Here is a 14,279-nt window from a genome sequence, read left to right as displayed (position 1 = left end):
ACTCTTCCTCCAAGAGATGATATTGGGGTAGATAAGAATGCAACATGGCTGATTTCGGACTGCCGATCCTTTTGTTCTTGGCGCCATAATCCGCCGCAAAAGGAGTCTGGCAGCAGCTCTCTCGTAGAGAACACAAGAGCGCTTGGTATGGTAAAGTCGGGAGAAACAGCTGCTAGTGGAATGATCAGCCAAGCCATCGTTTGGCTGTCAACTATCTAAAGTGAATGGGGTTTTTTAAAACTTCTGTCTTTACAGATGGTTTGATTAGACGAACTCACCAATTTTGGCAGGTCCAGTCAACTGTCTTATGTGTATGGGGGCTTCCTGACTCTCCCTGACAGATGATATCAAGAAGATAATGGAGGGAAGTCTGGATTCAAACACCAGATCCTTTTGTTCGCTGGGGATATAAGCCGCTGCCAGAGGGATCTTGCAATGACTTCTTGGCCCTACACACAATCCATACTTGTCGTCCGTTGGCTCAGCAGATTGTTAGTTGGACAGCGGTCTCTCCTGGCTGCTCCATACACAGGAGCACTTGGTAGGGGAGCTGCTTGCAGAGAACGAAAATATCTGCAGCGCAAAATCAGACATGATGGATCTGAATTTTTCCTGGCATCATCTGTTCTGGTGGAGTCAGAGGACCCTATATTATTATATACACATACATACACACACACACACACACACACACACACACACACACACACACACACACACACACACTAGACTTTCGGCTGAGTTCATTGACATTGCTGGGTTCAGTCGACTTTCGTCTAATGTGTATGGAGGCATTTAGTTCCCTCTCCCAATAAAAAATGCATGAATACTCGGCATAGCTGAGGAGAGAGAGGCCGGCCGCTGAATGAGCACTCAATAGGCTTAGTGCAAGGCCGCTTCAAGAATGTGATACTCCCATACTGTGTATGTACAGGGGTGTCGCACAAAATCAAGGCATCGAAACCATAGACCACCTTTACAAACACGATCTAAACAAAGCCACATTTTCCTTCATATGAAGATACTGGAGGAGTGGTGACGTTACGGTTTGCAGCGGAGAACGGCTCTGGCAGCTGCTAGCTCTGGTGCTGAACGGGGCTGCAATGACTGACTCCACAGCCCTCTCCCCTCCCCTTCCTCTGACTTCCCTGGAAATCCACTGTGACTAATCAGTAAAACCACAGGTTTTCGACAGGAGCCCGGCTGGAGGCAGAACCTAGCATCTGTCCTGAGTTTGAAAAGAAAAAGTGGTGGTCCTGCCATTGTGTGCACAGTTGTGTGGCCCAATACGTCATTCTCACACACACATGAATGAGACGTCTTCATATAACGGTCCGATCAATACTTAAGCCCCCAACCACATACAGCTCACTGGCAGTGGGGACAATTTTTTTAACCCCTTCATGACAGAGCCCTTTTTCGGTTTTGCGTTTCTGTTTTTCGCTCCCCTTCTTCCCGGAACCATAACTTTTTTATTTTTCTGTCAATATGGTCATGTGAGGGCTTGTTTTTTGCGGGACAAGTTTTTTTGAACTACACCATATCTTGCACTCAAAAAAGGGAGAAAAAAAAAATCCAAGTGCGGTGAAATTGCAAAAAAAAAAAAGTGCAATCCCAACACTTGTTTATTATTTGGCTTTTTTGCTAGGTTCACTAAATACTAAAACTGACCTGCCATTATGATTCTCCAGGTCATTACGTGTTCATAGACACCAAACATGTCTAGGTTCTTTTTTTATCTAAGTGGTGGAAAAAAAAATCCAAAGTTTGTTTAAAAAAAAAAAATTGCGCCATTTTCCGATCCCCGTAGCGTCTCCATTTTTCGTGATCTGGGGTCGGGTGAGGGCTTATTTTTTGCATGCCAAGCTGGCGTTTTTAATGATACCATTTTAGTGCAGATACGTTCTTTTGATCGCCCATTATTGCATTTTAGTGCAATGTTGCGGCGATCAAAAAACCGTAATTCTGGAGTTTTGACTTTTTTTCTCGTTACGCCATTTACCGATCGGATTCATTCTTTTTAAAGCTTGATAGATCAGGCGATTCTGAACGTGGCGATACCAAATATGTGTAGGTTTGAATTTTTTTATTGCTTTATTTTGAATGGAGAGAAGGGGGGTGATTTAAACTTTTATATTTTTAAAAACATTTTTTTTAAAACTTTTGGCATGCTTCAATAGCCTCCATAGGAGACTAGAAGCTGCCATAACCCGATCACCTCTGCTGCATATAGACGATGATCAGATCACCTGTATGCAGCAGAATTGCTAACTTGCTAGTAGCACCTTCCCCCTGGTGGTGCTCATAGCAATCCGGCAGTGACAACCATGGAGGTCTGCTGGAGACCTCTGGTTGTCATGCCAACCCATCGGTGAATCGCGATCACGTGATAGGGTCACCGATGGGCGGGATTTCTGGTGTGCTTGCCGGAAGCACACGTTAAATGCTGGTGTCAGAAATTACAGCGGCATTTAACAGCTTAACAACTGCGGGTGGATCGCGATTCCACCCGCAGCTGTTAGAGGCACAAGTCAGCTGTTCAAAACAGCTGACATGTGCTGGGAAAGATGTGGGCTCAGCGCCGGAGCCCACATCAAAGGGGGACACACACACATGCGCTGTACTAGTACAGCACATGTCGTGAAGGGGTTAAAGGGAATCTGGGTCATTCCATATCAAGTGATCCAAACATGAATATTTTTTTTACCTGACGTCTTTACATTTTTTTTTTTTAATGAAGTACAACTTTAGTTAATTACAAATTAAAAGTTTTTAATTTTTTTCTTCATCAGATTTTTTTTTAGAGATTTCTAAAGTTTTGGAAAAGCGCGGATTTTGGCCTGGTATTGCTTTACATTTTTTATCATATCTCGGGCTAGAATTAAGATATAGAGGCGGGAGAGGCATCATTTTTCTCAGAACGGTATTGGCTTTCATTTGATATGTCACAAGACTATGTTTCTTTATATTTTGTTTTGGAGAAATCAAATTCAAAATTTTGAGGCGCAATTGTGAAAAAAACGTATGTTTAAAAATTGTGAAAAAAAGCATGCGCGTTACTTGTGTTCTTGTTTATATTTGTACAGGGATTCAACTTGGGACCTATCAAATGGTTTTTTTTTTTGTTTTTTTTTTCCAAGCCTTGAATCATATGATTTTATGTTTGTGTGAGTTTCTTCCTTTTTTCTTTTCAAATTACAACTTATTGCATTCAACATTTATATGTAACAATAAAGAGACACAAAAAACAAATACCGAAGTGCCAGAATAAATACATCTTAATCATCATAACAACTTGCTCAGCATTTTCAACCTGAATTCATTGAACAAGCCAAAAGATAAAAGGTGATCATATCCTCAAGTGTGATTTTCTAAATACAGTCTGATCCTAATTATATGTTAAAAACCAGATTAAAAGACCCCTTCATGACCTTGCCGTTTTTTGCAATTCTGACCAGTGTCCCTTTATGAGGTAATAACTCAGGAACGCTTCAACGGATCCTAGCGATTCTGAGATTGTTTTTTCGTGACATATTGGGCTTCATGTTAGTGGTAAATTTAGGTCGATAATTTCTGAGTTTATTTGTGAAAAAAACGGAAATTTGGCAAAAATTTTGAAAATTTCGCAATTTTCACATTTTGAATTTTTATTCTGTTAAACCAGAGAGTTATGTGACACAAAATAGTTAATAAATAACATTTCCCACATGTCTACTTTACATCAGCACAATTTTGGAAACAAATTTTTTTTTTGCTAGGAAGTTATAAGGGTTAAAATTTGACCAGTGATTTCTCATTTTTACAACAAAATTTACAAAACCATTTATTTTAGGGATCACCTCACATTTGAAGTCAGTTTGAGGGTTCTATATGGCTGAAAATACCCAAAAGTGACACCATTCTAAAAACTGCACCCCTCAAGGTGCTCAAAACCACATTCAAGAAGTTTATTAACCCTTCAGGTGTTTCACAGCAGCAGAAGCAACATGGAAGTAAAAAATGAACATTTAACTTTTTAGTCACAAAAATGATATTTTAGCAAAAAAATTTTTATTTTCCCAAGGGTAAAAGGAGAAACTGGACCACGGACGTTGTTGTCCAATTTGTCCTGAGTACGCTGATACCTCATATGTGGGGGTAAACCACTGTTTGGGCGCACAGCAGGGCTCGGAAGGGAAGGAGCGCCATTTGACTTTTTCAATGAAAAATTGGCTCCAATCTTTAGCGGACACCATGTCGCGTTTGGAGAGCCCCCGTGTGCCTAAACATTGGAGCTCCCCCACAAGTGACCCCATTTTGGAAACTAGACCCCCCAAGGAACTTATCTAGAAGCATAGTGAGCACTTTAAACCCCCAGGTGCTTCACAAATTGATCCGTAAAAATGAAAAAGTACTTTTTTTTCACGAAAAAATTATTTTAGCCTCAATTTTTTCATTTTCACATGGGCAACAGGATAAAATGGATCCTAAATTTTGTTGGGCAATTTCTCCTGAGTACACCAATACCTCACATGTGGGGGTAAACCACTGTTTGGGCACATGGTAAGGCTCGGAAGGGAAGGAGCGCCATTTGACTTTTTGAATGAAAAATTATCTCCATCGTTAGCGGACACCATGTCGCGTTTGGAAAGCCCCTGTGTGCCTAAACATTGCAGCTCCTCCACAAGTGACCCCATTTTGGAAAGTAGACCCCCCAAGGAACTCATCTAGAGGCATAGTGAGCACTTTAAACCCCCAGGTGCTTCACAAATTGATCCGCAAAAATGAAAAAGTACTTTTTTTTCACACAAAATTTCTTTAAGCCTCAATTCTTTCATTTTCACATGGGCAACAGGATAAAATGGATCCTAAAATTTGTTGGGCAATTTCTCCTGAGTATGCCGATACCTCATATGTGGGGGTAAACCACTGTTTGGGTGCACGGCAAGGCTCGGAAGGGGAGGCGTGCCATTTGACTTTTTGAATGGAAAATTAGCTCCAATCGTTAGCGGACACCATGTCGCGTTTGGAGAGCCCCTGTGTGCCTAAACATTGGAGCTCCCCTACAAGTGACCCCATTTTGGAAACTAGACCCCCCAAGGAACTTATCTAGATGCATAGTAAACACTTATAACCCCCAGGTGCTTCACAGAAGTTTATAACGCAGAGCCGTGAAAATAAAAAAATAATTTTTCTTTCCTCAAAAATGATTTTTAGCCCAGAATTTTTTATTTTCCCAAGGGTAATAGGAGAAATTGGACCCCAAATGTTGTTGTCCAGTTTGTCCTGAGTACGATGATACCCCATATGTGGGGGTAAACCACTGTTTGGGCGCACGGCAGGGCTCGGAAGGGAAGGCACGCCATTTGGCTTTTTGAATGGAAAATTAGCTCCAATCATTAGCGGACACCATGTCGCGTTTGGAGAGCCCCTGTGTGCCTAAACATTGGAGCTCCCGCACAAGTGGCCCCATTTTGGAAACTAGACCTCCCAAGGAACTAATCTAGATGTGTGGTGAGCACTTTGAACCCCCAAGTGCTTCACAGAAGTTTATAACGCAGAGCCATGAAAATAAAAAATAATTTTTCTTTTCTCAAAAATGATTTTTTAGCCCACAATTTTTTATTTTCCCAAGGGTAATAGGAGAAATTGGACCCCAAAAGTTGTTTTCCAGTTTCTCCTGAGTACGCTGATACCCCATATGTGGGGGTAAACCACTGTTTTGGCACACGTCGGGGTTCGGAAGGGAAGTAGTGACGTTTTGAAATGCAGACTTTGATGGAATGCTCTGCGGGCATCAGGTTGCGTTTGCAGAGCCCCTGATGTGCCTAAACAGTAGGAACTCCCCACAAGTGACTCCATTTTGGAAACTAGACCCCCAAGGGAACTTATCTAGATGTGTGGTGAGCACTTTGAACCCCCAAGTGCTTCACAGAAGTTTATAACGCAGAGCCGTGAAAATAATAAATGTGTTTCCTTTCCTCAAAAATATTTTTTTAGCCCAGAATTTTTTATTTTTGCAAGAGTAACAGGAGAAATTGGACCCCAAAAGTTGTTGTCCAGTTTCTCCTGAGTACGCTGATACCCCATATGTGGGGGTAAACCACTGTTTGGGTACATGCCGGGGCTCGGAAGGGAAGTAGTGACGTTTTGGAATGCAGACTTTGATGGAATGGTCTGCGGGCATCATGTTACGTTTGCAGAGCCCCTGATATGCCTAAACAGTAGAAACCCCCCACAAGTGACCCCATTTTGGAAACTAGACCCCCCAAGGAACTTATCTAGATGTGTGGTGAGCACGTTCAACCCCCAAGTGCTTCACAGAAGTTTACAACGCAGAGCCGTGAAAATAAAAAATCATTTTTCTTTCCTCAAAAAAGATGTTTTAGCAAGCAATTTTTTATTTTCACAAGGGTAACAGGAGAATTTGGACCCCAATATTTGTTGCCCAGTTTGTTGTGAGTACGCTGATACCCCATATGTGGGGGTAAACCACTGTTTGGGCACACGTCAGGGCTCGGAAGGGAAGTAGTGACATTTGAAATGCAGACTTTGATGGAATGGTCTGCGGGCGTCACATTGCATTTGCAGAGCCCCTGATGTGCCTAAACAGTAGAAACACCCCACAAGTGACCCCATTTTGGAAACTAGACCCCCCAAGGAACTTATCTAGATGTGTGGTGAGCACTTTCAACCCCCAAGTGCTTCACAGAAGTTTATAACGCAGAGCCGTGAAAATAAAAAATAATTGTTCTTTCCTCAAAAATTATGTTTTAGCAAGTAATTTTTTATTTTTGCAAGGGTAACAGGAGAAATTGGACCCCAACAGTTGTTGCCCAGTTTGTCCTGAGTACGCTGGTACCCCAAATGTGGGGGTAAACCACTGTTTGGGCGCACGTCGGGGCTTGGAAGGGCGGGAGCACCATTTGACTTTTTGAACGCAAGATTGGCTGGAATCAATGGTGGCGCCATGTTGCGTTTGGAGACCCCTGATGTGCCTAAAACAGTGGAAACCCCTCAATTCTAACTTCAACACTTACCCCAACACACCCCTAATCCTAATCCCAACTGTAGCCATAACCCTAATCACAACCCTAACCCCAACACACCCCTAACCACAACCCTAACCGCAACACAACCGTAACCCTAATTCCAACCCTAATCCTAACCCTAATCCCAACCGTAACCCTAATCCCAACCCTAACCACAACTGTAACCCCAACACACCCCTAACCCTATCCGTAACCCTAACCACAAGCCTATTCTTAACCCTATTTCCAACCCTAGCCCTAATTCCAACCCTAACCCTAAGGGTATGTGCCCACGTTGCGGATTCGTGTGAGATTTTTCCGCACGATTTTTGAAAAATCTGCAGGTAAAAGGCACTGCGTTTTGCCTGCGGATTTACAGCAGATTTCCAGTGTTTTTTTGTGCGGATTTCACCTGCGGATTCCTATTGAGGAACAGGTGTAAACCGCTGCGGAATCCGCACAAAGAATTGACATGCTGCGGAAAATACAATGCAGCGTTTCTGCACGGAATTTTCCGCACCATGGGCACAGCAGATTTGGTTTTCCTTAGGTGTACATGGTACTGTAAACCTGATGGAAAACTGCTTCGAATTCGCAGCGGCCAATCCGCTGCGGATCCGCGGCCAATCCGCTGCGGATCCGCGGCCAATCCGCTGCCAATCCGCTGCAGATCCGCGGCAGATCCGCGGCCAATCCGCTGCGGATCCGCGGCCAATCCGCTGCCAATCCGCTGCAGATCCGCGGCCAATCCGCTGCGGATCCGCTGCCGATCCGCTGCGGATCCGCGGCCAATCCGCGGCCAATCTGCTGCGGATCCGCTGCCGATCCGCTGCGGATCCGCGGCCGATCCGCTGCGGATCCGCGGCCGATCCGCTGCGGATCCGCGGCCGATCCGCTGCCTATCCGCTGCAGATCCGTGGCCAATCCGCTGCGGATCCACTGCGGATCCGCGGCCGATCCGCTGCGGATCCGCGGCCGATCCGCTGCGGATCCGCGGCCGATCCGCTGCGGATCCGCGGCCGATCCGCTGCGGATCCGCGGCCGATCCGCGGCCGATCCGCTGCGGATCCGCGGCCGATCCGCTCTGTGTGCACATGCCATAACCCTACCCCTAACCCTAACCCTACCCGTAACCCTACCCCTAACCCTACCCCTAGTTCTAACCCTAACCCTAGTGGTAAAAGAAAAAAAAATATTTTCTTTATTTTATTATTGTCCCTACCTATGGGGGTGATAAAGGGGGGGGTTTATTTATTATTTTTTTATTTTGATCGCTGTGGTAGAACCTACCACAGCGATCAAAATGTACCTGTAACGAATCTGCCAGCCTGCAGATTCGGCGGGCGTACTGAGCATGCGCCCGCCATTTTCCAAGATGGCGGCGCCCAGCGAGGAGACGGCCGGACACCGGGAGGATCGGTAAGTATGAGGGGGTGGTGGGGGGGTGGATCGGAGCACAGGGGGGGGGATCGGAGGACGGGGGGAGCGGACAGGAGCACGGGGGAGCGGACAGGAGCACGGGGGAGCGGACAGGGGGACGGAGGGGGGTACCTGACAGAACGGACGACTGGGGAGGAGATCGGGGGCGGTGGGGGGGGCCAGTACATGATTTCCAGCCATGGCAGATGCTATTGCAGCATCGGCCATGGCTGGATTGCAATATTTCACCATTTTCATAGGTGAAATATTGCAAATTGCTCTGATTGGCTGTTGCACTTTCAACAGCCAATCAGAGCGATCGTAGCCACGTGGGGGCAAAGCCACCCCCTCGAGGCTGAAGTACAACTCCCCCTCTCCCTGCAGATCGGGTAAAATAGGAATTAACCCTTTCACCCGATCTGCAGGGATGCGATCATTCCATGACGCCGCATAGGCGTCATGGGTCGGGAAGGGGTTAAAAGAACCAATATTTTTACCACCTATTTATACATGTAACACTTTTTTTTTCTGTTATATCACTAAACCTGTCATTTCTGAAGTGTTTAAGAAGAATAGTACTGTAGTTAAATCCTCGTTCTATAAAATATGAACTAATCAAGCAATTAATAGTAGGTTTTTAACCTGGCCTTTTATCATCAATGTGATGAAATGAAATGGATGAAATGTGATCTTGTCCATAAGCGCTCACTAGCAATGGCCGTTTCTTTTTGTGTCAGAGTATGTACGACCTGTCATGGTGTTCGGCTCCACCTGAGTTAATATCTGATTTTTGTAACTTTTACAATGTCTGGTTTCCTTGGATACACAAAGGATGGCGCTGGACCAGAAGGTGCAGAAAAATCACTTCTACGCCTTCATTTTCTCAATCTTTGGAGAGTCCAGTAGCCACCAGCGCCAATCATATTCACCAGTTATGTCATGCATTGCCAATCTTGTGCCGCCTTCTACCACTTCATGGACTTCACTGTTTTTATTTCTGTTTCACTACATGGATTGAACGTGTGGTATTGCAGAGTCCCTTTGATGGGTTCTGCTTCCTGTAACCGATGTTTTCACAATCTCTCCTCCTCCTCTTCCTAGTCCTGGTTTGTACAATAATGAACTGGATGTTAAGAATATTTTTCTCCCTCCATTTGAGGAGTTGCCTGGGTGTTAAGATTTGGTGTGAATATGGCCTCTGGAGGCTGGAGCTGCCGGACGGTCATCTGCTCTGTATTCACTGTCTACTCCTGTTCATTCACAGGTTGAGCCCTAACAAAGCTTTCTCCTCTGTCCTCTCCTGCTTCTATAATACAATAATACAGTAATCATACCTTCCAACCGTCCCGGATACAGCGGGACTGTCCTGATTTTGACAGTCAGCCCCGCGCTCCCGGGCGGGACATTAGTTGTCCCACAGTTGTTGGAAGGTGTGCTGCAATATCAGGCGGTCACTGCGGTCAGCCTCCTCCCTGCACCCGCAGAGCTGCCTGAGCACAGCACACCACATATTGGCTGCTGCGTGGCCACAGGACCTGTGATGAGGTCACGGGGGGAGGATCAGGGGTCACGATCGGGACCTCGTGGATTGCAGGATTCGACTCTGTGCTGGTTGCCAACTTGCCATGGTGCTGGATGAGGTATGCTGCAGTGTGTGGAGTCAGGAGGTGTACAGTGTGGATGTAGCGGAGCTGTGTGTGTACGAGGTGTACGGAGCGGAGCGTGTGTGTGTTCGAGGTGTACGGAGCGGAGCGTGTGTGTGTTCGAGGTGTACGGAGCGGAGCGTGTGTGTGTTCGAGGTGTACGGAGCGGAGCGCATGTGTGTACGAGGTGTACGGAGCAGAGCGCGTGTGTGTACGAGGTGTACGGAGCAGAGCGCGTGTGTGTACGAGGTGTACGGAGCAGAGCGCGTGTGTGTACGAGGTGTATGGAGCGGAGCGTGTGTGTACAAGGTGTATGGAGCGGAGCCGTGTGTGTACGAGGTGTACGGAGCAGAGCGCGTGTGTGTACGAGGTGTACGGAGCAGAGCGCGTGTGTGTACGAGGTGTACGGAGCAGAGCGCGTGTGTGTACGAGGTGTATGGAGCGGAGCGTGTGTGTGTGTGTACAAGGTGTATGGAGCGGAGCCGTGTGTGTACGAGGTGTACGGAGCAGAGCGCGTGTGTGTACGAGGTGTACGGAGCGGAGCGCGTGTGTGTACGAGGTGTACGGAGCGGAGTGCGTGTGTGTACGAGGTGTACGGAGCACAGCGCGTGTGTGTACAAGGTATATGGAGCGGAGCCTTGTGTGTATGAGGTGTACGGAGTGGAGCCGTGTGTATGAGGTGTAAGGAGCGGAGTCGTGTGTGTATGAGGTGTATGGAGCGGAGCTAAATGCGTACGAGGTGTACGGAGCGGAGCCGCGTGTGTACGAGGTGTATGGAGCGGAGTGCGTGTGTACGGAGTGCAGCCGCGTGTGTAGGAGTAGCTATGTGTGGCCATTATACGGTACGAAGTATCATGTGCGGCCAATATACAGTATGGAGCATCATGTGTGGTCATTATACAGTATGGAGCATCATGTGTGGCCATTATACAGTATGGAGCATCATGTGTGGCCATTATACAGTATGGAGCATCATGTGGGGCCATTATACAGTACTAGATGGTGGCCCGATTCTAACGCATCGGGTATTCTAGAATATGCATGTCCACGTAGTATATTGGTCAGACACGTAGTATATTGCCCAGCGACGTAGTATATTGCCTGAACTTTGAAAATGAATAATAAAAATATATATCTAGATTTTTTTCTTCACATTTTGCATTCTCTGACACACCATTACCAAATAACAAAATCTCAAAAGAATTAAAAATAGAGGTAAACATCATTGGTTCACTTGACATGGAATGACTCATCTATCAATAGGTTTTTGCTATGCGTTCTGAGAGCAGCATGGTGTAGGGGCAGAGATCCTGATTCCAGTGTTGTGTCACTTATTGGGCTGTCTTTTTCTTTAAATAAAATCAGTTACACTACAAGACTAGATGTCTGGTGCCTCCTAGTCCAACCACTGATTACTGTCAATATACACAGAATGCTGCCAGTCAGTGCTGTGGGCAGGGTTATACACGGCTCAGCATTCTCTGCTAGATCAGCAGCAGAAAAATCCGGGATTGTATCAAAATGACATCAAAAAGCCCAACAAGTGACAGTTCCTGGAATCACGGTCTCTGTCCTTACATTATGCTGCTCTCAGATTACATAGCAAAAGCCAGATTCCCTTTAAGTGCATATATTTGGAACTAAAAATTGTATTTTTTACAATTAGATTTCATTAAAACTTTGCACAGTTTTGCTATTACAGGCTTTTTAGTTCCCAGCACATTCAACTTTGATTTGTTTGGGGGTCATAAATCAGCTGAGAGGAGCTCAGGAAACAGAGTTATAAGCTTCCTATCAGACTGACATATTGGGCTCACTGACAGATTCTCAGTTAACTCATTCTGCAGGCAGCAATAAGCAGTGGATTTTTGCTGAAGCTACAGAAGGAACATTTTTAATTAAAGCCAATTGTGAAAATATTTTTTAACCCCCAAATAAGTAAAAGAAAAAAAAGTTCCAAAAAGTCAACAGCTCCATAAAGACAAAATAAAGCACCAAACTAACAAGAGAACTGCAGCCCGGCCACATTACTTCTACCAACTTTATTAAAGCTCCATTAGTCCACAGATTGGGTGTGGTATTTGGTATTGCTTCAGGTCAAAGGGAATTTCCATGCTCTGTGTGAACAGTCAGGTATTCCCCTTGGCCAAATAACACATGGTAACAAGACCGCAGTTCTGATTAATATTCTATGGTGTTCTCCGGTTGGGAGCTTGGGGGTTAATTCCTGAATGATGGTTTTCTCATCAACTTCCTCCTGTGATCCTAGGGCTCCACACTTATTACCCCCTAGCTCCCTATCTCCAGGTGCCAGTTATAAGTTCATCATACCCTGGTTCACTCCCATATTCTGCTCCTGCTTAGCTACTTTTGATACCTGTTCCTGACCTCGACTTGTGTTTTGGCTATTCTGCTACCTGACAATTTTGTTCCTGATCCTGACCTCCTGGTACGGACTCTGCTTTCTAACAATGCCATGCTAGCCTGCTCCACTGGCCAGCAGCCACTCCATGGACTCAACTCAGGGGCCCCAGCTCAAGTGCAGACCATTCTATAGTGGTTAAGGGGCAAAGACCAGGGTTCCCTTTGGTCCTGCTAGCACCTTACAGAAAGGACCTTCTTCCTTTGAAATGTGCCCTATATGATAATGTCCCTTCTTTATTTACTTTGTCTTTACTCCGAACCCACTTGTCCCAATCTTAAGACCTCCTATATGTTAGCTGCACACCTCCGAACCCCACTCCAGCTCCAGTTATGGATTAAAGATATATACACTATACAAGTGATATACCTAGGGCAATATCTAAATTGTTTATGCATCTGACCTTTTTTAAAGGGCTATTCCCCTCCTCATATATGGGTACTGTTGGAGAGAGCTTGTACATTTTATCTGCTGCAATTATCGGGTTTAGTCTCATTATTCATATGAAACAATTTACATAATTGGAAGCTTTTTTTTGCCCACATAAAAGATGCCATCAATAATAAGTGTTTTCTCCTTTAGGCATTTTTACACTGGGCAGTGAACGTTTGGATATATGTACTTATGGGCGATCATCTCACCACCAGTAATGATGAATAAACCAATTTTTTCCTACATTTTATCTTTCACTTATAACTCATCAGTGATCACAGATGAAGACCACTCTTCCTGCCCTGACTTTTACATTCATATTATCCTGGATGAGACCACTCTTCCTGCCCTGACTTTTACTTTGGCTTTTACATTCATATTATCCTGGGTAACACCACTCTTCCTGCCCTGACTTTTACTTTGACTTTTACATTCATATTATCCTGGATGAGACCACTCTTCCTGCCCTGACTTTTACTTTGGCTTTTACATACATAATATCCTGGGTGATGATCATTCGATTTAATTGGTTTCTCTCCTCGGTGATCACTAGTAGTTCCAGTGTACAAACGTCCTCTTCTGACCTGGCTTATAGGATCACAATGATCCCTACAGATGTAAACGAGCGCATGCACAGGGGAAAGGACCATTCTGCCCTCCACGCTGCAGTGATAAATCTCCGCAGAACAGCAGGCGTCTATGGCTCTCCAAGGGTCGCCTCTACAAACACTGAGAGGAAGCAATGACCTTCTGGCCTTTCGCAGTTTTCAGTGCAAACATGATCAGAGAGTCGGTCCTGGACTTGAGCATCTAAGGTTTTCACAGAAGACAGAAGGTCGACTTGTCATTGTAGCAGGAAGACTAATGAGAGGACTGATCTGCCTCAGTCTCAGTGCCTAGACCCAGTTAGACAAGTTCCATGACCTATTATCCTACTGTAGCCATAGGGAACCTATAATTATTAGGGCTTCTAGTGGCAGCCCAGCTGACACCTCCATGACCTCCGAGCCCATATGATCAGTGACTCTGCACTGTGATGTACGGTAAAGCAGCTTCGGCTAAATTTAGATTTAATGTTGAGTAATTGCCAACACTTTATTTTGTGCTGATTCTTTGTTACATCCGTCCTCTTCTCTATGTCAGATGAACAATAAAAAAACACTCAGTCACTAAATCGTGTTATGTGTGTAGAGAACTTCGTGGCACTTGGGACCAGAAATCTGCCATAAAGGCATTTGAACTGTTGCAAAATATTTGCGTAACTTGTAGTTAGCGTTTTTACTCCTACTCTGACAAGTTTTTTGTTTTTTTTTTTAAAGGGGGGTGGAGCTCAGCAGGAGGGGCGTGGCCGAG

General features: G+C 45.2%; 1 protein-coding gene across 2 annotated transcripts in view; it reads right to left on the bottom strand.

The window, feature by feature from the left end:
- Positions 1–14,279, bottom strand: part of BAHD1 (bromo adjacent homology domain containing 1) — a 170,877-nt gene that overhangs the window by 46,820 nt on the left and 109,778 nt on the right. The gene's annotated exons all lie outside the window — the stretch shown is intronic.

Source organism: Ranitomeya variabilis, chromosome 1 (assembly GCF_051348905.1).
Source record: "Ranitomeya variabilis isolate aRanVar5 chromosome 1, aRanVar5.hap1, whole genome shotgun sequence".
NCBI lineage: Eukaryota > Metazoa > Chordata > Amphibia > Anura > Dendrobatidae > Ranitomeya > Ranitomeya variabilis.
The sequence above is the reverse complement of the archived record's forward strand: the minus strand, read 5'-3'. Positions and strand labels throughout refer to the sequence as shown.